This window comes from Fukomys damarensis, unplaced genomic scaffold (genome assembly GCF_012274545.1).
Source record: "Fukomys damarensis isolate Sample0158 unplaced genomic scaffold, DMR_v1.0_HiC HiC_scaffold_13, whole genome shotgun sequence".
NCBI lineage: Eukaryota > Metazoa > Chordata > Mammalia > Rodentia > Bathyergidae > Fukomys > Fukomys damarensis.
The window spans coordinates 29806991-29833115 of NW_022900925.1; the positions used below are offsets into that span (position 1 = coordinate 29806991).

Here is a 26125-nt window from a genome sequence, read left to right on the forward strand (position 1 = left end):
ACAGCGACCCACGTACACATGTTCACAAACTGGGGAGGAAGAGCTGCTTGAAAATATGAACGCACTCTTTCCTCTCACACCCCCGAGAAGCACCACCCGCGTGGCAGGCGTGGTGCAAGATTCAATGCATAGAACCACTTGGTTTTGGCCTTTAAGGTACTGCTCAGAGAGTTGTGAAGATGGACCAGTTCTTAGGATGGAATGCAGGGACCTGGATGGAGGTAAGTCTCTTAGGGAAGCACACTTAGGAGTGACGCTTGCTACAGCTAAGAAGATGCTCCAGGCACTGAGACAAGACAGAGGTTTGCATTTTTTGAAGGAGCACAAATAGCCTTCAGTAGCCGGAAGGCTGAATGAGAAGGTGAGAGGGAGCAGGGAGAAGCTCAAGTACAGATGTGGCCACCGACAAGGGAGCCGTGAGGCCCCAAATTACACGGGTGGATCCTGAGCGGTGGAGCCACAGACAGGTGAAGTCTGGAGAAAAGACTCGAGCAATACGATGGAGGAACTGAAGTGGGCTTGGCGGGAGACACATCAGATACGGGTTGTTGTGATAAAACCATGCACACATGAAGAGAGGCAGTGGAGAAGCTCAAATAAATTCAAAAAACCCTCACAGACTGGAAAAAGACAGAACGGAGACAGCTGTACTTCCACTCAAGCGTTCAAAGGGCTAAAGCACAGAAATGCTCAAACATCTACAGAATAATGAGTTCTGAATACGTCCTATGGGTGAAAGTAAACTTAAGAGACCAAAATGGTTTATGCAGGGACTGTGACTCTTCATTTCTAGTTTTGTCTGAATTTTACAATCACTCCTTTCACACCCAGAGAATAAACGAGAGGATACAGCTTGGCTGTGTCTGGCCCGTCTCCTCTTTGTCCTCGCTGCCAGTGGCAGGTCGATGTGCGAAGTGTCCTTCAGGTTTCATTAAAACCTACCCCTGGGTTGAAGCATGAAGTCATTGGCTTGGATTCTAGCAAATCTGTGAAACCTTGCTCGTCTGTTTCCCGGAAAGGCTTGGCGGGAAGCTTGCCAAATGAATGCTCTAGGTGACCTTTGAGGTCCCCACTCTGCTTTGAGCTCTCTTCGCATCTGGCTTGCCAAAGAGGAAGAGATGAGCCCCGAGGTGCTGGCAGAGCATGCGTGTTTCTCATTAGCCAAGCTCCTGCTTCTAGAGACCGCTGAGCTCTGTACCGGGTGGCGTCAAGCTGGATTTGATCTCATGCCTCTTGACACCACCTCGGAAGACAAACCACATTTCAGTCGTACACTGATTGTATTTCCCTTTTGAAAACTCTCCTTATGTTTAATAATAAAACTACCCACACAGCCTATCAGTACAAACCCCAACACCACCCTACAGGCACCAGCATGCTTCTCCCACCGCTCAAATCATTTCAAACCCAACTGCCCTGGAGTTACTTCAATACTTCAGGGTTTTGTTTATTATATTTATTTTGTTTATTATGCTGTATTAAATGTTCTTAAGCACACGTGCGCGCGCACACACACACCTTGTAGCACACCACTGCCTTCCATATTTTGTTCATTTTTCTCCCATCCAACCATTTGCCGTGGTGCCTACTTCAATGCCCCGCTTCTACAAAGAGCAGTTCTCATTTTGGGGTTGTCCTCTGAGGTACTCGTGTCCGGCATTCATTCGTGGCCATTCGAACCATCGGCGGAGCCTCTCTCGGCATCCTTCCCTCTAGTCCGTCCTTTTCTCCAAGGGAAGTAGGTCAGCTCTACCTGCACAATGGAGAAAACCTCCCTGGACCACAGCCCAGGTAAAATGGCTTCCCCAGTGTCAAACAGCAAATGGCCAAGTACTGGGAAACTCAGCCAGGCCCCTTTACTCCTCAGAGCCTCTCCTCCCGTCTTATTTGTGCCTATTTCCCACTGAATCAACTCTGCTGGACTCACTTTCTTCTCCTTTGTTCCAAAATGTCACCAGCGCCATTGGGTCATTGGGAGAGAGGGGCCGTTCTTTTTCCTTTTATGGATTTAAAACATTTTAACAGAAGAGTTGTCAACTGAGGACTGGCTCGTGACATCGACTTTTAAAATTACGAAAAATGCACATTTCAGCAAATGCAGCGGCAATGCGCCAAGTCGGCGAGAGCTGGGGTTCTTGCTCCTTCTTCCTCCCAGTCACCCTTCCCACCTCTCCTCCCAGAGACGAGACGCTCAAGTTTGGTGAGAGCCTCTCACGGCAGGAACTTCACACAAAATGCCGTAACGTATCTTAGATTACTTTGCCATCATACCGACACACAATATGTAACTCCCCACATGGGTGCAAGTAGCTACTTTTTAAATGATGAGTAATACTGCATAGTGTGTATATAATAATTTATGTGATCATTCTCCGACAGGTGCATTTTTAATGTATATATTTTGTAGAAGAGATTCCCAGAAGTGGGACCCCTCACACGAAAGGCATGAACATGCCCTGCCACATTGTGCTCCCAAAACGTCATCTTTACACATACTTGCACACAGTTCCTCAGTACTTTTAAAATGCTGCTAATCTGACAAACACCATATCACTATTAATTTGCATTTCTCTGGCTGTTTGTGACACCTACCATCTTACATGTTTGCTGGGTATTTATTTAATCTCTATGCACCATACCTTCCTATTTTTGCCCTTTTAAATGTGGGTTTTGTTTGTTCATTTATAAAAATCCTTCACAGTCCATGAATATAATCTTGACCGGACATGGTGGCACACACCTGTAATCCTAGCACTCGGGAGGCTGAGGCAGGAGGATCGCTGTGAGTTGGAGACCAGCCTGGGCTACATAGTGAGTTCCAGGTCAGTCTCAACTACATAGTGAGACTCTGTCTCAAAAACAAAACAAACAAACAAAAACCTTCTTATCTGTTTTATCCACAACAAATGTTTTTTTTTTCTTCCATGCTTTTCTGTGTTCTAGCTTTGCTAATAGGGTTTTTCACTACTGAGATATTTTACATTGCAATATAATAACACATTGAAAAATTTTATTTTATGGCTTCTAGTTCATACCTTCTCTATCCCAAATCCTGTTTTATACATACATAATACATATGCACATTAAATATATATGTAAAATTATATTTTTCTCTAATACAACTAGAAGTGGTTTCTATCAGTGATGACGAACCTTTTAGAGCTTTCAAGGATAACAAACAGCTCACTGCAGCATTCATGCCGCGTTATGCCACCATGGCTTATCTTAGCAGAGTTTTGAGTCACTCGGGCATTTCTTTTTGCATACAGCATAAGCAAGAAGCAGTGCTTAAGGGTTTTCAAACTTCTTACTATAATATTACTAATGTTTTCTATTTGATAAGCCAAGTTCTGTCTTCCTCATTGTCCTTTTCAGAAAACGTCTTTGGATATATATATAATTTATTTTAGAGAAATTTCAGAATATATTTCTTCATTTAGGGGGTTCTGATTTAAGAGTATATGAAAGTCATAGCTATTTTGAGGGCAACCAGAATAGTGAATGTACCTGTAGTATGCTCTTCATTTTAATTTAGGAGTTTTTTTAGTTCAACTTGATAGTTTTCTTCATTGTAACCATTTACAGTTTTGCTAAGTTCACTGACCTTAACTGTTTTATAATACAGTGGACCCTCAAGTTATGACTGGCCTGACATACAAACAACTTGGATTAATGAGACTGGTGGAAGGTTCATATGCCTCTTGTTACCTACAGAGTGTACCCAGAAAAAGAGCCAGATCTCAGCAGCCAACCTGAGTTACAACCAGCCCTCGGAAGATGATGGAGTTTGTAAGTCAAGGGCCCACTGCAGCTGTTCCTACTGTAAAGTTCTTTATTTCCTAATTGGTTAGTTCTGAGTTATAAGAAGCCACTGGTTTGAAAATGCTGGTCTTCTATCCAGTCACTTTATTACCTTACTAGTTTTAGTAGTTCTAACAGTTTTAACTTCCCGTAGTGTTTAGGTAAATAATCTTATCTTCCGCCCCTAGGGACAGTTGTGGCTTGTTTTGAATGCTTATGATTCCTACTTTCAATCTCACTGCATTAACTAGGCTCTGGAAAACACTGAAGGGTAAGAAGATGAGTGATCCCCTGCCCTAGACTTCAACAGAAAAGGCATTTAATGCTTTACCCCTGAGGGTTTGTTCTCAAATCCTCACAGTTAGTCTGACAGTCTGACAAGTTAAGACAGTTCCAACCCTTCAAGACCTACTGTATTCACAGGTTTAAAAAAAAAAAATCAGGAAAAGGTAATAAATTTTCTCAATACTTTTAGAGGATAATCACGTGGGTTTCTCCTGTATTCGTTAAGTGCGGCATGGTGTTTCTCTAAGGCTTTATTTAAAACATCCAAGGTGGACAAGGTAAACCCCACAACGTAGACTCAGCTGTCTGCTGAGCACTGTTTTCTTTTTCTCCCAGAATCTCCATGATAGTCCCTTCCAGAGGGGCCAGAGAGGGTCTCTGGAGAAAAGGGTGGAACAAAGGATTTTAAGAAATCTGGAAGGGGGTTAGAAGTCACCTGTTTTTATGGCTTAGACCTAGATGTCCCCCCAAAAGTGCATGCGCTTCCATAGGTGGGGCTCTTGGAAGGGGACTGGATGATGGGGCCTCTGTCTGACTTAGGGTTCGAAGGTGGGGTCTGGTGAGAAGAGGTGGGTCACTTGAGGCATGGCCCGGAAGGCTGTATCTTACTCCCCAGTTCCTTCCCTGCCTCCTGGACAGGAGCTTCTCCTCCACCATGCACCTCTCCATGCTGTTTCTTCTTGGGAGCTGGCTGACCACGGACTTTAGAGTGAGCCGAAACCCGCCTCCCCATCTAAATGGTGGGTGTCAGGGATTCCGTCCCTGTGATATGGAAAGTGAGAAAGGCGTCCTCAAATCGAAGTTGGTCTCCACTTTGGACATACGTCCTAACTGAAAATAGGATGCCCCTTGCCCTTACATACCTTCACGGGAATGCTCAGCCGACTACCGGCAGTCGTCAGTGAGTGGGGACAGAAGCAACACGTGCTGGCTCTTCTCGGGTCAACGGTTTATTTTTTATTTCATGGCCACATCAAACTAATAAATTATAGTTCTCTTTATTACTTAACTCTCAAGGCTAATTGCAATACCTCCCCCTGTCTGATGTGCTTCTTACTCAGGCAGTGAAATAAACAGGCTTTAGAGCAGTCGTGTCAAAACAGACGGCACATTCCTGTGCTTGTCCCTGGCACAAATCAGCAGGCCGATCACATTATGCTCCATTAAGGAAGGCTGAGAAGAGGAAATGCTTTTTTATTTTGACCAGAGGGTTCCCTTTATTCCTGGTGGTTTCAGATTCCTCATGATTCACGGTTGGACTCAGATCTTTCTCTCCTGCCCACTTCTTCCCCCACTCCCATCACCAATTTGGGTCTGCTTGCTTGTAATGATCTTCTGGACCCCAAAAGGTTATAATTTGAGTTTGAAGTAGCATTTTTTTTAACCCTCTTGGTATCCCTAGCTTTGAGAAGAAAACCATCATAGGGTGCACAGACTGCCTGCTTCAGTACAAAACATCCCTGAAAGTTCCTTTACGACATAAGGGGCCAACACACTTAGGACACTCTAGGGAGACTTTCAGGTCAACAGAAAGCACTGATAGTTGTACAGAGGCTGAATAAATCCTCACCAGGACTTCCTGAGGGCATGGGCTTGCTGGGCTCTAATCCCAGATTGGCCAGTCTCGGTTCCAATGGCGGCAACGTATTATCTTGTACCAACAAGCACTCCACGAAGCAGCCATGTCCTCATGACGAATGTCTCAAGCTCTGCCACTCCCCTACCCATGTACTGTTCCCTGTGACCCTGTAGCTCCAGGAAGAATCTGTCTCCCTGGTCCTTGGACAGGGCTGGTCTACTGACTTGATGCGGCCAACAGAATGTGGCCCGTTCTGAGTACCCATTCTGAGTCAGGACCTAAAGAGCCTTCTCTGTCGCGTTTGTGCTGTCTGGCCTGCTGGGGGAATGATGGACGGGCGGAGCAGGCAGGTCGGGGTCAACTAAATCACCTGCTGCTTAGATGTGTGAGTCCAACCAATGTTGGCAAGAGCCAGACACCTGGATGACCCACAGCAAGTACAGATGCAGGAACAGAAAACCCTTGTTTGTGGCCGGTACACATTCTCATGGCAATAAATGACACGGATGACTGACCTACAGAGGCTGACATAGTGGGTATGGGGGACTTTGAGTCTTACCGGGTAGTGGTTGGGAAGTGAGTCACACTTGAGCTTGACTTCTGGTTCTGAGAACTGTATGTGAGAAAACTGGGCATTTGTGACTAGAAGACCAAAAAGAACTACCCTTCAAAACCTTAACAAGGCTTTTTTTGATGGGGGGGAGTGATTAGTGATTTTTTTTTTCCTGTTTTTAACCTTAGGTCTCTGAGTTTGTTTTCTCAGGTGCAGAAGGAGACTGCTGTACTTGCGTCCTGAGGTTGTGTGAGAAATGAACAAGATCATGCGTATGATAAAGTGCACAGCACAATGCACAGTACCTGGGAAATGCTCAAGGAAAGTTCTCTATGGAAGCATGCAGAAAAATGGATACCACAATCACAGAGACTTTGACAAATCACATCAGCAGACTTCAGGCCCTGTCTGTCCAACGAGCACCATCTCTCCCCAAGGGCATCTTTCTGTTCCCACTGCAATGCCCTTGTTATTGTCTGCCCTCCCTCCAAGAGCACCCACAAATGCAGACTCAAGCAGGTTGCCTCTCTCAGATATCGGCCCCCAGCTTCCCGAAGCCCCACAAGTGATGCCGTGCAAGGCTCCTGCAGTGGCCGTCTCTCTGCTCCTCCCCAGGCTCTGGGAGTCAGTGCCCTCCCTTCCCAGGACATTCTTCCCCTGTCCTCTCCCTGCCCGAGCCTTAAGCATCAATTAGGTGCCAGCTCCTGTGATCATGTGATATTCTCCAGCCCTATTCACTATCAAACCCTACTCGATTCCCTTTATAATATTTATTTCCACTGCACAACTGGTGAAATTATTGGCAACTTCCGCTCCACGCTCATGTGAGCTATTTGCTTCTGGATGGAGCTGCGTGAAGAGCACAGTACCAGCAGGCTACTGAGCAGGCAAATAAAAGCCTGGATCCTAAGAATGATGATTTGGAGATCTGGGGCTATTTTTCCTTCTAACTTTCCATATTTTGCAAATTATCTGTAATAGACATCTTCACTTTCAAAAACCAGGAAAAAGTATTAAAGTTTAAAAACTGGAGTTGGCTCTACTTTGCATATATACAAGGATTCCTGAAGGCTATGCCAAGTGGGGATGAGATGAACATCGATGCCCTAGGCAGGAAAAGGGGAGGAGGAAGAGGGGACCAAAGAGACAGAGGGGAAGAGGGTGGAGAAACAAAGGAAAGAGAAGACGGAGAATGGAAAGCACGCTGCTAGGCCGCAGGCCGACTGCTTTACGCAATTAAGGAACGAAGCTGATAAACCAAGCTGGCCCTGTCCAGGTTTCACATCCGAAAGGCCACAGCAGCTGGAGTCTCCCAAGGTGCCAATGCCCTGAGTGTGCCGGGGGGCAGGGAATGAGAGAGAACATGACGGAGGATCCCGGGAGAGACAGGGATGAATCACAGAGAAAATAAAGGGCAGAATGAAGAGAAATAAAGGGAATGTGGAAGGAAAGAAAAGTACCAGGAGGAAGGAGAAGAAAGAAGAGATGGAAAACACTCACCTCCTCACCCAGATTAAACTGGAAAGGGTTTCTCCTAGCCCCAGGAGCTAGGAACTTACCATGACTGATTTTTTTAAGTGTTGCATGCATTCCATGGCTGACATGCCGATTGTAAAACACATCACACACACACACACACACACACACACAATCACATTCAGAGGTAGTACCCAGTCAGTGCTCCGTTCACTGACTGCAGGACAAATGTACTGAAAGGCCTTACCATAAAGATGCCTTTGATCTCCGTGGCTCTTATCCAATGGCTCTTCACAGAGTAACAGGCTGTCAGCAGAAATAAGGGGAAAGTATGATGCTAAAAAGCCCACCCAGTCCTAATGTGTAAACATCAGGAAGGGAGCCTGTTTGCTCCTAGTTACTGCGAAGTCAGATGCAAGAACGTCCCACAGGCAGGTAGGCAGGCACCTGCCCTCTAGAAATCAAGCATGGGAGGAAACTTGCTGTCCACCAGACCTTTAGCTGTACCACCTCATTCAGTAGCTTTGTGAGGGTGGAATTATTAGTGTCCCCATTTTCCAGGTGTGGACAAAGACGGTGCAAGACAAGCCAAAAGGGCAGAATCTTTCATTGAAAGTTGCCCAACAGCAGCCAGAGAAACAGTGCCCAGTCATCCTTATTCCAAAGACTGTGTTCTAAATCATACAAGTGCCCCAAACATGGGGCTGGGAATCCCAATCCTGCCTCGAGTGGTAGCCAGGGATGGTCCTGCATCAGGACCTGGGCTAGAAGCCTCTTAGAGGCAGCAATGGGCCATCGGCCATCCCACACCTTGTGGGAGATAAAGCAGAGGGCCAGAGGTGTGAGACCACCTCCCTCAAGTCACCGACTGGTGGGCGAGGAAGGTTGTGGGCTCCATCTGAAGCCGGCTGACTCCAACCCATGCTTCTGCTAGTGCACCTCACACCACCTCTACCTCAGGCCAGCAGAAAAGGAATGAAGAGACCTCACCAGGTCCCTCCTCCCCCAGCTCCCTAGACAGACGCTGGTCCTCCACAGAGCTAGGTGGTCTTATCCATCATGAACAAGAGCACTGGAAGCAGCAAGTGGCCAGGCTTCCCGTCCCCTCCCTCCTGCCTACCCCTCTCCTCTTCCAGAATGGTAGGCTTGGGCCAAGAGGTCCACATTTGACCAAGCAACAGCTGACCCATGGGGCCAGGGCTCTGGTCATTGCCACCTCTCATGTTCTGGTGTCCGCAGGGAGCTTCTGGATAAGCTGGGGAATGTGCCTCATCAGGAGGAAGGCCAAGATTCCTGGGCAGAAAAGCACTGGATACATTCTGTTCCGTGACTAGGAAGTTGGCCTCCAAGGTCACTTCATGGGGGAGGAACATTTGCATCTATAGCTTTAAATTATTAGTGAGCCCACTGATACTTGGTTTTGGTTTAAGGGGAGAGACAGCTGGGATGCTGCTGCTGGGCTCTTGTGTGGCCTGGGTCTCTGCCCAGGCCTGTCCTGGAGGAGGCCACACAGTCCATCAGAAAACAGATGGATCAGGGCTCTGCCTTGGCTCTGTGGCCTGGGCCAGTCATGCTGCCAGAGCCCTGTCCCTCACCTATCCCTTGACAGGGCCGCATGGGATGGCCTGCATGTGGGAAGGCCACCTGGCAGGTGTGGAGCTGCACCCCTCCCATCACAGCCCTGGCTCCTGTTTGCTTCTAGCTCCAGCCCCAGCTAAGCCTGTTAGACATCCCCAAGCGTGACATGACAAGCACTTTGCCCCGGGGTCGTGTAGCAGTCATCAAAGTGACCCTGACTTGACTTGGCAGCTTCAAACTTGGCAAGAGCCTGGCTGGATTAACGAGGCCTCTCATTCCAAAGGCCTTTGGCATCATACTTCTTGCCAGCGCTGTCAGCAAAACCTGCCTCCTTGAACCCACTGTGAGGTGAGACCAGAGCTCACAGGCCCAGCCTGCCGGAAGTTGGTTAGAAGGGGACAGAATTCCAACCCACATCAGGGCATGGGTGCCCCATGTGGCCTTCCCACCACAGACCCAAAGAAGAGACCAAAGAGCCCCCTCTACCTGCTCTTCACGCCTGGAGAGCCTTTCCCAGACAGTGGGGGTCAGTGAGTAGCAGGAAAGGGGGTGTTTGTAGCTCCTGCTTCCCCTGTAGTCACCACAGCACTGAGGGGTGCAGAGAAGTCACAGAGTGGCCAGCAATGAACTCCACGCAGAGGCTTTGGGCACCAGCAGGAGGCTTTCTTCGGGTCCTGGAATCCTGGGCTGGCAGAGGTGGCAGGGACTGTCACAAATGGGAACCAGAGGCCTGTTCCTGCCCATCCCCACACTATGGGGAGGGGGACAAACGCAGTTTCTGTTCTGCCTGCATCTGTGGGCATGGGGGGCGCAGGTGGAGGCTGGGGAAGGCCCGCAGCTGGCTACTAGCTGGTTCCAGTCTTCATCCATGCTACTCTGTGCAGCAGCTACAGCTCCTGAGACAGCGGCTCCGACAGCAACCTCTGGACCTTGCTGCACAATACACTCACATCCAGGCCTCGGTTTGCCCTCCTGATGACCCTGAGAAATGGGTAGGGGCTAATGGCACGTTCTACTCTTGGAAGAATCGAGCTGCTGGGCAGTTCTCCTCACTCTCCAGGAGGGTCAGCCTTCCTGGCAGCCAGGGGAATGAAGTCTACCATACCCGAGGTCTCTTCTCAGAAAGAGGCTCTTCCCATCTTAACGCTGACACACACTACCTGCATCGGCACTGCCAAAGTCCCCGGAGTCTCCTTCGTTGTTGGCGTTGGTGAAAATGTGCAGGCCTAGTCATTTTGAAACCTGCAGTTCTCCAACTACTGCCACGGCCAGGTATTAAACTGGCTCGTGTCCTTCAGGCTACATTATGAATTTTTGTGATTTGACTTAGAGGTGAGAGTGAAGTAGACTACGTGAAGGACAGTCACTGTGAACCAGGACCCAACTGCAAACAAAGGACCTTGCTCTTCGGAGTCACCCCTCCCTCTTCTGCCCACCCCTCAAACCAAACTAAGCAAAACAAAGGAAGAAAAACAGGATTGTTTTAAAGTCTGCATTTCCGGGTGAGCATGAATAGATTCAGGTGTGTCTGTAGTTCTGAGGCTTCTAAAGGAGACACAAGATTCTTCCCTGCACTAGTCTCCAAAAGTAAACACGCTTCCCCAGAGCTTCCTGGCCAGTGTTCTTTGGAACTGACACTGCTGTTCACAGAGAGTCCCACACCCATGTGGGGACCACCTGCCACTACCTGCCGTCACTAACAGCTAAGCCAACACGTGCAAGCCCACCCTATCCTCCAATCCGCTGCCTGTCAGGTCTCCTCATGACTGCGGGTTGTCTATTCCTCCATTATGTCAGGCTTCGAACTTCAAGCATCCCTCTCAGGCAGGACAGAGAAATGAACCGACTACAATCCAAAGACGCCATTGGTTACAGGAACTGGCGAGACTCCCTGGGCCTCAATCTGCACCCTCATTAAACAACAGGATGAGAGATGGAGATGATAACAAAGGCTTTTCCCAGCTCTCGCAATAAATTATTCTTGGAGCTCAGGAGAAGTTTACTTTTCATTTCAGACTGCTGTCAGAGGGCAGGCACAGGCACAGGCCTTTTCACAAATGACTTGGACAACTGCGAGACTTTTCTAACTGGTCTTCCTGCCATTTGCAATCACATCTGCCCAGAACACCTTTACCATGTAGTAAAAATGTAGTCAGTGGTCTCCCACTGCCTCCCAGTTGAAACTCCCTGGCCCCCAAGGGCTCCACCGCTGGACATACCGCTCCTGATCTGTGCCTGCTGAACCTCTGACTATCCCAGAGTTGGTGGCAGATCTGCTAACGTCTCTCACACTTAACTCCTATTCCATTTTGCACTTAGCACAAGCCCACCTGGAATGTATACAGAATAAGTGGCTCTATAACTTTAAAGCAACTATCTCTTCTCAAATTTGACTGGAAAACTTTCCAGGCAAAGGACATGCCAGTGACTTGCACAGATGGTGGCTAACAAAAGCTTACTGACTAAAATGTTCATTTACTTAACAAACTTTTATTGGGCACCTACTATGCAGTAGGTTCTACGAATATACAAATATACTCTGGGAGCACAAATCTGGAGATGGAGACAGCAAGTAAACAGCTGATTAGACTACGGGGCGCCACGTGCCATCACAAAGCTTTGTCCAGGGGGCCAAAGGTTAGAGTTTAAAGGCTGATCACTAGTCCAGCGCTAGGAGTATATTCAGGGACATGAGGAAATGCTCTCTGAGGGAGCTGGCTTTCTGGCCAAGTCCCTGGCCAGGGAACTAAAGGGATCAGGAGTGATCAAGGCAGATGTAACAACACACACGAAGACACAAAGACACCAAAGAATTCATGGGTCAATCAGGGAACTGAGAGTAGCTGATGTGGATGGAGCTCAGAGCCAAGAGGAGGAGTGAGTTGAGAGCAGACAAAGAACAACCTTAAGATACTCAGATCTCACCCTCGAGGGCACAAGGACAACCAATGACAGAGCAAGGGGTTGCTCAGAAGAGTCATTTCGGGAAGATGACTGCGACCACTTAGAAGAGGCTGGATTAGCAGGGAACCAGGACGGGCAGGCTCACTCATGTCAGGACAGAGGGTTGAGCGGGTTCCCGAGCCCTCCCCGAAGTGGGATCAGTGAGAGTTCTAGCCAATTGCAGACAGGGGGCGGTGGGGGCAAGAACAGGCCAGGATTGGCACGGGCACCTGGACATGGGGGGTCCTCTTCCCCTGGAATTGGAATGGTGGATCATGCACGTTCAGAGGAAGAGACAGGCTCTAGGGTGAGCCCCTGGCCTCGAGATGAAGGCTGGAGGAGAAGGCCTCAGCCTCATAACTAAACAGACTTCAGAAGAGCCGTGTAAACTGGTGTTACAGAGGCGATCATCTTGAAGTCTCTCCGGGAAAAGAACACAGAGCAAGAAGAAAATCAAGGAAAAGGGCCTGGGATCACTGACACTTAGAGACAGGCAGAAGAGGACGATTGGAGGGTACTTAGGAGAGGCTGGAAACACAGGAGACAATGCAGAAATGGGACTGCTCAAAGAGACGGCCTCTTAATTATATTTTTAATTCTTTTCTGGGAGTCACTGCGCCTCCTAATCAAGTAGTTACGTTACCATCATTACACAAATAGGAAACAATCAACTAAACACATGAAGTACTTCGCGTAAGATCAAACAGCTAGGGAGTTGTAAGAGTGTCTTGAATGATTAGGGCTGACTCCAAAGCCCTTTCTTTCTTTGCTTCCACCACCTCCCCCAGCACCACCCAAGGCCACGAGTATCAAAGACACCATTAAGACAGAAACTCACGTCCCACAAATGCTGTCGTATCTCACTTGCACGGACCACATGTGAGGCAGCAAGGCTGCCTGTGATGTGATGTTAGGTATCTACTTCGCATTCTCTGTGTAAGGCTTGTTTGTTTGCTTCTTTAGCATTCTGGGGATTCAACCCAGGACCTTCACACCGAGCTACCTGCCCAGCCCTTTCTTAAAATAATTTTATTTTGAGACAGTGTCTCACTAAGTTGCTACATTGCCCAGGCTGGGCTCAAACTTGTGATCCTCTTGCCTCAGCCCCTCAGAGCGCAGGGATTGCAGGCAGGCATTCCCACACATGGCTCTAAGAGAGTATGCTGAAGGTACTCGTGAAGGCCTCTTGGTAGGGTAAGCCACCTAACTGAACAGAGGTACCTCTTTGCACTGTCAGTTGCACCTGTTGTCTAACATTCCCATGTCATCTTTTTTGTTTATTTCGTGTTCTGGAGTGAGACCTTGTGAAGGCTGACAGGACGCTAGGTGAGATGCCTATAACCATGCCCTCCACAGCTTACAATCAGAGATGTCCGCCCTACAGGTTGTGAGAGTAACACAACACAGGGCCATTCTCTCTCTAGTAGTTACTGGTAATTCTCAAAGTTACTAAATAAATGTTGCTAGGCAATAGGAGCTGTATGTGTGTGTGTGTACACGCATGCACTAAGGCAGGGGTATGGATTCGTGGGGAACAAATTAACTTAATTCTACAGAGTCAGCTGCTACCGAAACAATATGGACTCAATGCCCCCACTGTCTTATGTGGCGCAAGGCAAACAATTTCTGTCTACTGCCAGCCTTACTCCTGTACCTGCTTCAGGTTAAGTACTCTTCTACAAATCTGGTTACTGCCCAGCTGGCTCCTACCTGAGTGAGGGGGGTTCACGGGAGGAAGTGCATTACAAAGAAGCCACAGCTCGGTGATCAGTCACCGAACCAGAGGGAAAGGGAAGACTCCCAGGCAACACATACAGTCTACAGCTATCTATAATCCGCATTAACATTCATGGAGTTTGCATCTGATTTTTACATTCAGATGCAAGCCAAGACTTGGGAAAAGGCATACTTGGATTTTCTAAATGAATTCAAATCCCACATAGGAGAGAGAAAAAATTACCAAATAGCCACTGATTGAGACAAAGCAATACAAATGGAGGGGTTTATTAGGTCTATTAAATCTAGTTCTTTCTGCCACAATGTTGGAGGGCAAGAAAAGGACAAGCAGGTAAATTCCTGAGTATATCTGTCAGTAGCTGTTCAGCTTTGCTCTCAAGTCATGCGGTTCCCTTACATACACCAGAATAATATTCTAGACCAGACAATTTCTTAGAAATGTGTTGTTTCAGAAAAACTGAAATTTTCCAGCTTGCACTAAGATTAGCCAAGCTAAGCCCATCTGGCTCCTGCTTAATGTAGCCTACGGAGAAATCTTCCTGGGACAAAATCCTGCCTTATATTTCACAGGCACAGGGTAAAGTCTGGGTACCTTTTGGGTAAGGAGAAATTAGATATTAAATCTTCCTGAAACACTCAGGTTACTAATTTTACTGTTTTCTTTCTCAAGCCCATGCCCACCAGGAAATCCCACCCTAGTCTGTAGCTTCTCAGTAGGCCAATATTCTGATGCCTGGAAGATCCTTTGTCATCCTAATGTGTCCAGGAACTTTATCACAGTCAGCTTGTACTGTACTCATGGGGCTGAATGGGCTGATAAGGAGCCAGACTGTGAAGACAGGCCAGGCAAATGCTAGGTGGAGGAGGCAGGAGTCAGTTTCTTCGGAAAGCAAAAGGAAATGCTGTTAGATGAAGACAAACGGCCTGGCATTTGTGCGAGTGAGTGTGTGAGTGTGTGTGTATGTGTATGTGTGTGTGTGTGACTGGCTTCCTGAGGCCGCAGAACAGGGGGCTTTGTGGCTACTCAGAGAGGGGCACGCAAAAGAAGATAACAAGGCTCAGGCTGCAAAGGAAGGAGCAAAGAACTGGAGGCTGGTGATTTTTCTTCTGAAAAGGGCTGGAAAGAAAGGCGGCACTGAAATAATCCCTTTAGATGGGTAATTCTTAGTACAGGTTTTCTAGAAGAGAGACATTCAGGCTACTCTCTGTCAGTCTTTGGAGGCTGCCCAAGTAAGAGAACAGAGACACCTTTAGTTCTCACAGCTGGCCAGCTCCAGGCCGACCTGGGAAGATTTCATGCTGGACCACTACGGGAAAGCAGCCTTATCCCATGATATTTCTGACTCATTTTAGTATCAACAAACTCTACCTACTTCCAATGGACTCTGAGGCCACATCAATAGGAATTAAATAAGTCTTGCTTAAGAGCTTATAAAAAAGAAATGGATTACAATTAAATAATTACAGAGCAGCAAGATGGGACTACCTGTCACTTCTCTGGCTCTTGTTGCTTTAAACACACAATTTTAATAAATACAGATTCACTTACTGTGCATTTCTGTCTAACTAGAGATCTTTATGTTATTACAAGTGTCAGGAGGAATGAGTCATTCTACTTCTCCCAATCGACCGCAGGAAGGGAAGTGTTGCTGTTTGGATTGCAAGGACAGGACCAAGGCATCACTCTTAGGAGCAGCATCTCCTCTCTTTACCCTCTGTGTATGCCGATATTCTCAACTCTGACGATGGATCGCATTCATTTGCAGAATCTGTTAGTAGCATAGATGTTCAGTGCCCCGCCCAGCTCAATCGGAACATCTGGAAATGAGGCTGGGGCCCTCTAAATTTTATTTTTTTAATGCATGCACTTAGTGAGAGGGTGAACAGGTGCGTCCTTTTGGATCCAGCACTCTGATTCGCCAGCTCCACATCTAGGAATTAAACCCTGGGTCAGCCGTATTGAGTCAATGGTGTCCATGGATGAAACCAATCTAAATGGCCAGAGGCAATGTTACACGAATCACGGCACATCCAGACAATGCAACTCCGTGCAGCTGGCAGGCCTCTATGTACTAATGTGGAACACCTCCAAAAGATATTAAATATAAGAAGCAAGTTGCAAAACACTATGTATCATGTGCTAGTGCATATACATAGATTTCCATATTCTTACACACACAAAATATACACACCCACATATGTGTTTATAAGGACAAAGGCGTTATCTGGGAGAATAGAACTCCAGCTGTACTCCGGTTCAGACATTATGTTTCTGCACCCCTTTATTACTTCTGTAATAAAGTATTTTAAGTCATTATTTTCCTGTCTCCACTCAGGATTCTCAAAGATGAGAACCACTAGTCCACCTGACACGGCACTGTGGAAGGCAGGCGCCGAACCTCCCCACCAGGGCTCACAGCATGTCATACATGCGATTCACCGGAAGGTGGCACTGCAGAGGCAATCACAGCTCCAGCCCAAGTTGTCACAACCAATTTTTCATTAATCCAAAGCTTTTTGCTGGTCTAAGGACTATTTTATTTGTGCCCCAAAGCATTCTGTGCTACTAATTCTATGAAGGGCAGCTTACACATATGGATGCTATACACATTTGGTCCTCTCACATAAATACGTGGGTCACTCAATACATTCAAATATAATACTTGCGAGATGTCTTCCTGAGTGTTGGAAATGCTTGCTCAGGCCTCCTCTCCCTTCCTCGCCATTTCCCTATATTCTTTGCACTGGTCCACTCAGCTCATCTTCTTCCAGGGTCAATTCCATGACACAGGAAGTAATAAGTCACGTGGGCATCTGGTCTTTTCCAAGTTGTCCTGCCCTTTGACCCAAACAGTGATACAGAGCAGCCCAGGGCAAGAGCCACGAGCTCACCTGCCCTCCCACTAACACTGATTTTCTGGAAGTGGGTGTGTTGCCACAGCAACTTTTAAATCACATCAATTATGCCGCCTCTAACCTCCCAACATCTTCTTAAACACAGGATGTTTGAGACACGTGGCCTGCTGCCCTGGAAATGCAGGTCCCTTATGTACAGACACCATTTCCTGGAGAGGAGGTTCAGCACTGTTGTATATGAATCACCCTATAATCACATACATTTTTATTCTTTTTTTTTTTAATATTTCTGACCCGTTTCATAGCACTCGGATCTAAATGTTCCTTTCCTATGAATTACTGGTCCATATTTAACAGAAATTCACTCAAGATAACTCAAAAACTCAGGGGGTCACTTACTGCGACCTTTCTCTGTAGTCATATTACTTTTGTTCATTCTTCAAGATACAAAAACTCTGACCTTCTCCCTTCTCCCTTTCCAGCTGATCGTTCTTGTGTTCCTAGTTCTACCTTGTACATGCCCTTACGCCACCTGCCACGCTCCATTCACAATTATTTTATCTCTGCAATTCATAAGCTTCTCCAGTTCAAAGGATGACTTGTCTCTCGTCTGTGAATTGCCAGCACTTCACTCTGCCTGGAAAGCAGCTGGCCCTCGGTAAATGCCTGGTCAAAACAGGAATACGTGCATCCTAAACAAACACGCGTGTGCTTTGGGGTTCTCCATTAATTTTATTGTTATTACATAGCAGGGAAATGACATGAAGGCGAGCCTCTGACTGGAGAAGGAGGTCTGAAATCCATGAATATACAAACGCTTTTGAAAAGGAGAACACAGAAGGTCCACTCCCTGAGACTTCCAGACCATCCTTTTTCATTCTTCTTTTTTCTGATCCAAGAAGTACATGGAAAAGAAGCTTTCTCCATCTGGAGAGGAGCTGCAAAGCCCTGAAGAAGGAAGCCGTAACATTCCTTGAGTCCTCACAAAGCAGCCTGACATCTGGTCCACACTCGGGGAAAGAGGCCACATCGTCACATGCACAGCTATTTTTGCATCTGAGCTGCTGAAGCCTCACTCGTACAACTTGCCTTACACACAGGAAAGGGACAGAAACTAATATTTACCAAAGGCCGGCTACATGGCTTGCACTGCTTCCCGTGAGACCTCTTTAAGAGGCTACTTCCCCAACTTGTATGTACAAAGTTGGGTCTCTGCAAAGCACATGGAGGAGGTACTGAGAGAGGATGGCTGTCTCTCCCCTGCACCCCACTCACTGACAGCAAAAAACACAGCTGATGCCCAACACAGCCATACACCCACAAATGCATCTTGACAAGGACTTCTCACCAAGTAGGGGGCAAACACACCTGAAAGACTGAGATTCTCATGACTGTGTCGCCTGTGGCACCGGGGCATACCGGTATGGACATGGGGTAACAGATCCTGTTCTCTTTGACATACATGAGCTGTGCTGTGGGTTTCGCAACAGTGGCCGAGGGACACAACGCCCCCCATGTTCCCAGAATCCCCAGGACACCCCTATGTCTTCTGGACAGCTGCCTTCTTCATTGCATGGTGCTTCTCCTCTGAGATAAGGTCAGAAGGAGCTGTGGCTTTCAGAGCTGCACAAAAGCACAGATTTTCACATGAAACCTTTTCTGATTTAAAAATAAATCACCTTTTGGTGCCGTAGCTTCCCAGGAGCTGGACAAAGAGACTCCAGGAGAGGTGCCACAGAGCTGCTCCGACGTCACGCCTCTCTCCTGCCCCTCCACACCCAAGGCCCCAGCACGAATTTGCTCTCTGCTGTGCCACTGACACAGGCGTGTGATGGTTCCAAGAGGGACATCCTTCCTCGAGCAACGGAGTGCCCTGCTGAGGGGCGGAGGGCAGTAGTGGCCCAGTACGAGGCTCTGGGGACAGACCAAGCAGCATCCTACCCCATCCTGCTGTCTACTAACTGTTCACTCCTCCCTCTGCCCACTTCCCCTAGGCCTCAGTTTTCTCATCCGTAAAAGGAAAGTGCTCCTCTAACACGAAGACCGGCGGCTCCCAGAGTATGCATGAGAAATCAAATGTGAACCCCACAGCCCAGCACCCACACTGTAAGCAGCCCTACAGAAGGCGAATAGTACTGTGTTATTTCTTCACCACACATCGTCTGAGGGGAATTTTATATTCCAAGACCAACCGGTGCTCGGTTGATTTCCTGAGTCAGAATCTTCCAGTCACAAGAGGACAAGAAAGCTTGGCAGAATCCCCTGGGAGCACCATCCATCACCTGGTGCAGCCGCCAGCCCAGCAGGCACATCCTGGCCTCTCTGGAAACACGCTGGGTAGACACAGCTCCTCACGTCTCGAGGCTGCCCAGACCTTTCTGTTCCCGTGAGTTCTTCTCCTGTCCCTTTGCCTTTCTCCAGAACCAAAGAGATTGTCACAGTGGAGACTGATTTATTTTTTTCTAAATACTGATCTGTTTTTCACTCTGAAGTACTGTAAAAACCCATAAACATTATAACAATGTTATAATGACTGTAAAACTGTAAAAACTTGAGTTGATTCACCGGAGCCCAGTTTTCTTTGATAATTTGTTAACATTTTTTTAAAAGAACTGTAAAAATTGTTGCCCCAAAGTGCCAGCCCTGCACTCCCACAAGGAACTTGGAATGCAATCCTTTTTACTCAGATCAGAAATTGTCCACGTAGTGGCTGCTTGTGGCAATATGGAGTTGGAATTTTCTTCTCCTGTTGCTGTAATTCTGCTAGCAAACTGTTGACTTAAAAACCTGGGGTTTGACCCAACAAGTAGCTAATGACCTAGTGCCTCAGGGACAACTATTTCTGAACCGTAAGTGCCTCTTTAAGACAGTTGGTTTGGTACAACCAACCACGTGGTTACTTAGCGGGGGCTCTAGGAGAGGGGTGGGGCCAGAAGTGAATGCCTCTCTCCTCCCACTCTTTCTACCCTGTGCCCTGACTGTGCTACACACAGAAACACGGACCCCAGCAGATGTTAGGGTTTCTTTTCCTCTGTCAGAGAGATCATCTGTGCCTTTCCCGGGTTCATCTGACAATGTGAACCTAAAGGCCTCATGTGGTCTTTCCCGGGTTTTTCAAGAGATACTCCTTTCACAGTCGCAAGTGAGACATCTCAGAGCTCGGGGCCAGCTGGCCTGACACCCTGTGACGTAGACGGTCACCCAGGGGAACGCAAGGCTCTACTGCACTAGAGGCTAACACCAGGCTTACTAATTGATGCAGCGGATGTCAAATGCTAGAAGGGATTAAGGCCTGAGAAAACAGCCTTGGAATCACTGCAATTTGACCTAACAAATTAAACACGTTTCTTTCATATAAAAAAACCCCAAGATCCCAAATTGACCTTTAATGTTTAGATTCACAGATGAATGTAAAGGTGAACAGAAACTCACTATTTATTTCCTCATGTTGCATCTACACAGGGTGCTCACCAAGAATGTCTCTGCAAAGCAGATCTCCCTTTCCCTCTCCCTCTCTCCATATGTAAATATAAGCTGAAGCATTAACAATTCTGGGAGAAAGAATAAGGGTGCTTGCTACTTTTTTTTTTTTTTTTTTTTTTTTTTTTTTTGCTTTGTTTTGTTTTGCTTTTAAGGAAAGATTTTGTTAAATTGCTCAGGCTGACCTCAAACTCATGATCCTTCTGCCTCCGCCTCCCGTATAACTGGGCTTACAGTCATGCACCACATTTTGTTTTTCCATATTTTAATTCATCCAAACAATAATTTTTCAAATGCCTCCGCTGTTTGACTAGCCTTATGCACTATTCTACCCCAAGAACTCTGCTACCCGACTCTGGTAAGAGAGATGTTCTTTTCCTTAATAAACTGAGGCACAGCAAGCTGATGAGCAGCTGCACATATGGAAAATGTCAACAACTCCAACTACTGCCAGGGGCTCACACTGTTTCCTCAGCGTGAGCACAAGGGGTGCAGCAGGCTCAGAGTGACCCAGTGCAGGGAATCCTCGAGGATCACAGGTACAGACCTGCTGCCATCAGGGCAGCGGAGAGGACAACTCACTACCGGCAGCATATTCTTTGTGGTGGGCTGCAACTGCTCATGGAAAGATCTATACAAACGCTTTGCCCCTTTAGCAGGGCCATGTTTGTTTTAGTGACTACAACGGCTGACTAGCGAGGAGAAAGGCCATTCTGCAAATGAAATCCTATGCCCACGAAGCTATACCTGTCATGTCATCGGACAGGGGTTCTCTTGCATCTATTAACCAAAGATATGCAATGTGATTAAAACAAACAAACCAAACCAAACAAAAAAAACTACAGTTAAGACCATGACTCACGAACGCTCAAGTTGTGAACTTTCACAGGTATACTCCATAAGGCTCGCTTTGTTGGATTACGGATGAGTCCAACTTACTAACGCTCTCCTAGAATGAAAGTCGTTTGTAAGTCAGGGGCCTACTGCACACCCTTCTGCCTTCTCCCTCCCCGTCACCCAACATGGAACTTCTCCATATCCAGTTAAAAATCCCAGGCAAGAACCCGTTGGGTGACGGGAGAGTGCATGTGGATCTGCTGACTTTCGATCACCACGCAGTGACCAAATGGGAGAAAACCGGGTTCACGATCCACCTTTGTTTGTACTCATCGAAATCCTCCTGTCGGAAATGGTAAAATGTAAGAAAAGGAACTCAAGAAAGCATCACGAAGAGCCAGGGCTGTCACTGTGGCAGCAGAGGGACATCTGCACCTGGCCTCCTTCAAGACCGCTGACTCAGGGCAGCCGCGAGGAGCTCCCTGCACCGTAGAACCTCTGCAGGACTGGCCATGGGGGGGAAATTCAGCCAGCACAAGTGCCTGTTTAAAACAATTTCCAAAAAAAAAGTAGTATCTTTGTTATGGCATGCATCCATTCATTCATCATCGACTGAGTGTGGATTCCCTGGAGGCAGTGCTTAGGCGCTGCAGCCAAAAGCCTGGTCCCCAGCTCTGAGAACCCAAACCTTGCAGTCAACAGCCAGGAGTCACGAGGGACAGTGCTGGGCGAGCCGTGAAGACCCCTTGTTCACTTGGTGCAAAATGAGAAAACCCTTCAGGGTCAGAGCACTCACACTGGTAGGAGAGGCCAAATTCAGGTCCCCGACCAAAGGACTGATTTTCACAGTACTCCGGGCACAGTGTATTCTGAGTAATAATTACCTCGCTGTTGTAACGCACACTAAGGAAATGCACTGAGCATCACATCAGTTCATAATAAAATGAAACCACACTCCTTGACACTTCCTAAGAGGGCACGGAGTAGAAGTCTTAAGGTGGTGTTCAACTGCATGGTGAGCGGCAGCTGCCCAGGATTTAAGTCATTCACCTTGGCCCAGGTGCTGGACTTGAGCTGCAGGTGACTTGCAATTGTCTATCAGAGCTCAAAGGCAGAGCACATGCTGAGCAGGTCTCAGGCCCGGGTTCAGTTCCCAGCAGGAAAAGAAGAAGAAAAGAAAAGACGGAAGAAGAAGAAAAGGAGGAAAATGTGAAAGGGAAGTAGAGGGCGAACACAGCTCCGGACAAACTTCTGAACTCCAGCCGCTTCTCCACACTTTGAGAGGTCCTCGCAGAGTGCGAGGCCACCTCATCTCTCCAATAGCCTTACCTGACCTCACCTGGATGACTAACACAACAGCAGCCGCTCTGCGAAGTCGAAGTCGCACTCCCCCACCCCCACGCCACCGAGATAATGCATCTAACAACCATGTGAGAACTTGGTATTATTCTTAAAGCTAATTACCAGCGGGCTTTTGAGGCAGGTGGGATGGGTTTCTGGCACCTGCCTTCCGCAGAGTAAACAAAGGCTTCCACCAGCTGACCAGCAGGAGGCTGCATCCTGGCTCCTGAGATTGGGGCACCCTCTCAGGCAGGTGAGGCCTCCTGTCCCTGCCTGTCCCTAGGCCTGCATCTGGCTGGGAAAAAGTCCTTGTGTCTTAAGTGGCTGCTGCCTGGCTGCATGGCCCTAACCTGCAAGCAGTTAATTCTAGAGTCTAAAACAGACTTGGCACTTGCGAAACCTTCATGGGGTTTATGGGTTGGGGTGACAGAGAAGAAAGAGTTTATTTTCACAAGAGAGGGCTAATTCATTGAGAAAAGAGAAATCCATGCTATTCCAATAAATCTCTCTCTCTCTCTCTCTCTCTCTCTCTCTCTCTCTCTCTCTCTCTCTCATTCCAATCTTCCCCAAGGAGAGTTTTAAATTCCAAGTCCAACTTTATTTTTAAACCTGAGTTAGGCTTCAGGCAGCCACCTATAAGAACAGAGAATGAGGGCAGGGAAGGGAAATTACCCAAAGACACAAATTATATACTCCTTTCTCCCAATTTGTCTCTTTGAAATTAGATATTTGTTTTCCTGGAGGCCAAACAGCCAGCTTGGTCCCCGAGAAAAGTGAGATGTGGTGGAGAAGGCAGGGTACCACAGAGCGGTGCGGTACAAGTGGGGGGCGGATAAAAATAGACTCATAAGGGCAAATCAAGTGGAAGGATACACTTGTTTGTTTGCCATTCCAGGAGGCTCCCTCAAGCTCCTGCCCTCAATGGCTGGCTCTGGCCCAACATTCAAAAAGTCTTAGATCTTTGGAAAGAAAGATTTGGACAACAAAGCTGTTTTATCTGGGAGAGCAACTCGTTTACCCAAGAGTTCCAGGACTTTGGTTTTGATGTTATTACCCTGGCCTAAGTTTCTCTGTCCCAGGAGGTCCTGGCTGTGTTTACTGATTTTGCAAGGGAAAGGGACAGTTCTAGGAGGGAAGGGGCTGCTCTCAAGCACCACTGCTGCATTTAGCTGGATTGGCCTGACACCTGAGCTCTTTGAAAATGATGAAGGTGGAGGATAAGTAAAACATTTTCTACAGGTCCTATCTCCACACTCAGAAGAGGGAAACAACACTTTTCTAACTTACTCCCCAAATAGACACCGCCGAGGATGTTCTGCCAAGGAGTGATGCGAAAATGTGTTCCGAAGTGAAATGTAAGCTTGGCCTGGTGCCCAGCTCTCTGCTGTATTTTGCACAGAGAGTTGCAGGCTGGCGGACCGAAGAAACACATTTCCCTCCACGTGACTACAAGAGCCAAGCAGCCCAAGCAGATTGCTTTGTGTTAATAAAATGTGATCTCTAGACTGTACAAACACACACCAGCAGCCCCGGGAAAATGTGAGCCACAGAGAAGGACCCAGAGGAACCCAGGGCCCTAGCTGGAAAGGGACAGCAGGTGCTGGCTCACTCTTACATCCAGGAAAGCCACTGCAGACCTGGCAAGTGCAAGAGGAAAGCACAGAGATGAAAAGCCAAGTCAGGTGCTGGGGTGAATGCCGCATAAGCAATGAAAATGATGCACGGCGTTCTATCTAACGAGATCCTGTGCAAGTGTTCACTCTTTCTGGGTGGCTCACAGACCAAAGCTCTCAACTGATACTTTCTCAAAATCTAGAGCATGCTTGGGATCCAAGGTACCTCTCTCAAACTGGGACCGCAGCAAACATGCCCAGAGTTTACCCCCAGATTAAGTAGTGAAGAAGCTGATCTGGCATTAGATGTGGCAAGCGCACGCAGGCCTACTCTGTCACTCCACGGGGATGCAGACAAACGCAGTCAACTCTCTGAACCAGGGCAACCATGGAAGACAATCACAGGCAACCCAAGCAATGTCCATGCGAAAGCCAGGATCCTGAGGAACCCGTGGCCTTGGTCTCCACTGACCTCAGGAGGCATCCACGGTGCAGTGGCTTGGTCTGTCCATGTACATTTTTGGTGGGAGGAGATTTACAGGCCGAGATAGGAAAGGGAGATTCCTTCAACATATTAGATCTCTAAATCTCCAGGAATTTCAGTCACCATTCCTGTGTTCAACTTGAACTTCAGAACTTGGAGTGTGGAGGCTCGGGCGGGGCTCGAAGGCAGCCGGGGTGTCACAGGACTCCAGAGGAGCTCTGAACCTGGAGGGTTCAGAGGGGGCAGAACATTCAGGGCCAGTGGGCATTTCTGGTTGGAGGGAGCAGAAGGACACAGAAGAAGCTGCTTACTTGGTTCCTCTCCTCTGTGGGAGTTCAACCCCCAGGCTCGGCAGCCCAGCCCAGCCCAGGCCAGGCAAGCAGCCAGAACCAGCTCATGAAGGAGCAGCTGACAGCATGAGCCCTGCCCAGGCCCAGGTGAGCTTTCACCTGGGTTAATCTGAAAACTGGCTAATCGGCCTTGGGATAATTGAAAGTTAATGGTATGCAGAGCTCAAGTGCAGTGACTGGAAACAACAGGAAGCAGCAGAAGAAGAGGAAGTCAGTTCAATCCCCATGCCCTCCTTTGCAGATTATCCTTGGACAATGTTTAACCCCCACATCACCCCACTGACCAACACACTCTCTGGTCCACACCTTGTCACACAGCTACCTGGATCCCAAGGAGCACATAGTGAGTGTCCAATAAAAGTTGACAATGATTATTCCACTGACATCATTTATAGGTTTAAAGTTAGGAGGCTGGGAGAGCTCAGAGACATCTGGCTGGCTGTGAGAAACACATTGGGAGAGTGGCAGAAAGCACTGCTCTCCCCCTCAACTGTTCTCTGCAGAAAAAGCTATCTGAAGCATTCAAATACCACCGGGAAAGCAGATCAACAGTACAAAAACATAAAGCACATCCCAAAGCTGAAGAGAGCAGGACCTCAGGTGATCTGTCCCGTTTTCAAGGAGAACAGAGTTACTCTCAATGCTGTGTGGACTGGCAAATTCCTCTTCAAAGGGGGGAGTTCTTCCTCAAAGAAGGGGGCAGCTCTTCTATTTTAAATGTCAAGATCAAAGTAGACGGGAGTGTACAGTGAGTGCTCACTCACTGTGGGTCTGCAGCCAGGACGTCCAGCCAGAGTCGGCCAGGACCTGTGCGTTGCCGGTTGCCTTTGCTGGAGCAGGGGCCACCACCCCCATGCCGAACAGGGTGTCCATGGAATTACATGTTGTACAGTGTCCTTCTAACTTGCAGTTCCTGTCTTGTGACCAGGCACAGAATCAACAGCCTTCCTTTCTTTCATTCTCTCTGTTAAGCTAAGCAGAAAAAGCCTCTCTCAGAAAGTAAAACAGAACGTGCCCGAGGCTTGGAAAAACACTTTTCCAGGACACCGGAAACGACACTGGCCCAAGTCCTTGATCTGCTGCCCAGAGGAGAGACAAGTACTGAAGGATCTTCCCAACCCACTCTGGCAGGACAGCAAACACCTGGCACAAGTACTGCTCCACCTCAACTCACAGCAGACATCACCAATTAATCACAGAGCTCTTTCCACA

The 26125-nt window shown here is 47.8% G+C and overlaps 1 protein-coding gene across 5 annotated transcripts in view; it reads right to left on the reverse strand.

Moving 5' to 3' along the window:
* The window catches only part of Hlf (HLF transcription factor, PAR bZIP family member), a 54964-nt gene that overhangs the window by 11745 nt on the left and 17094 nt on the right, over positions 1-26125 (reverse strand). The gene's annotated exons all lie outside the window — the stretch shown is intronic.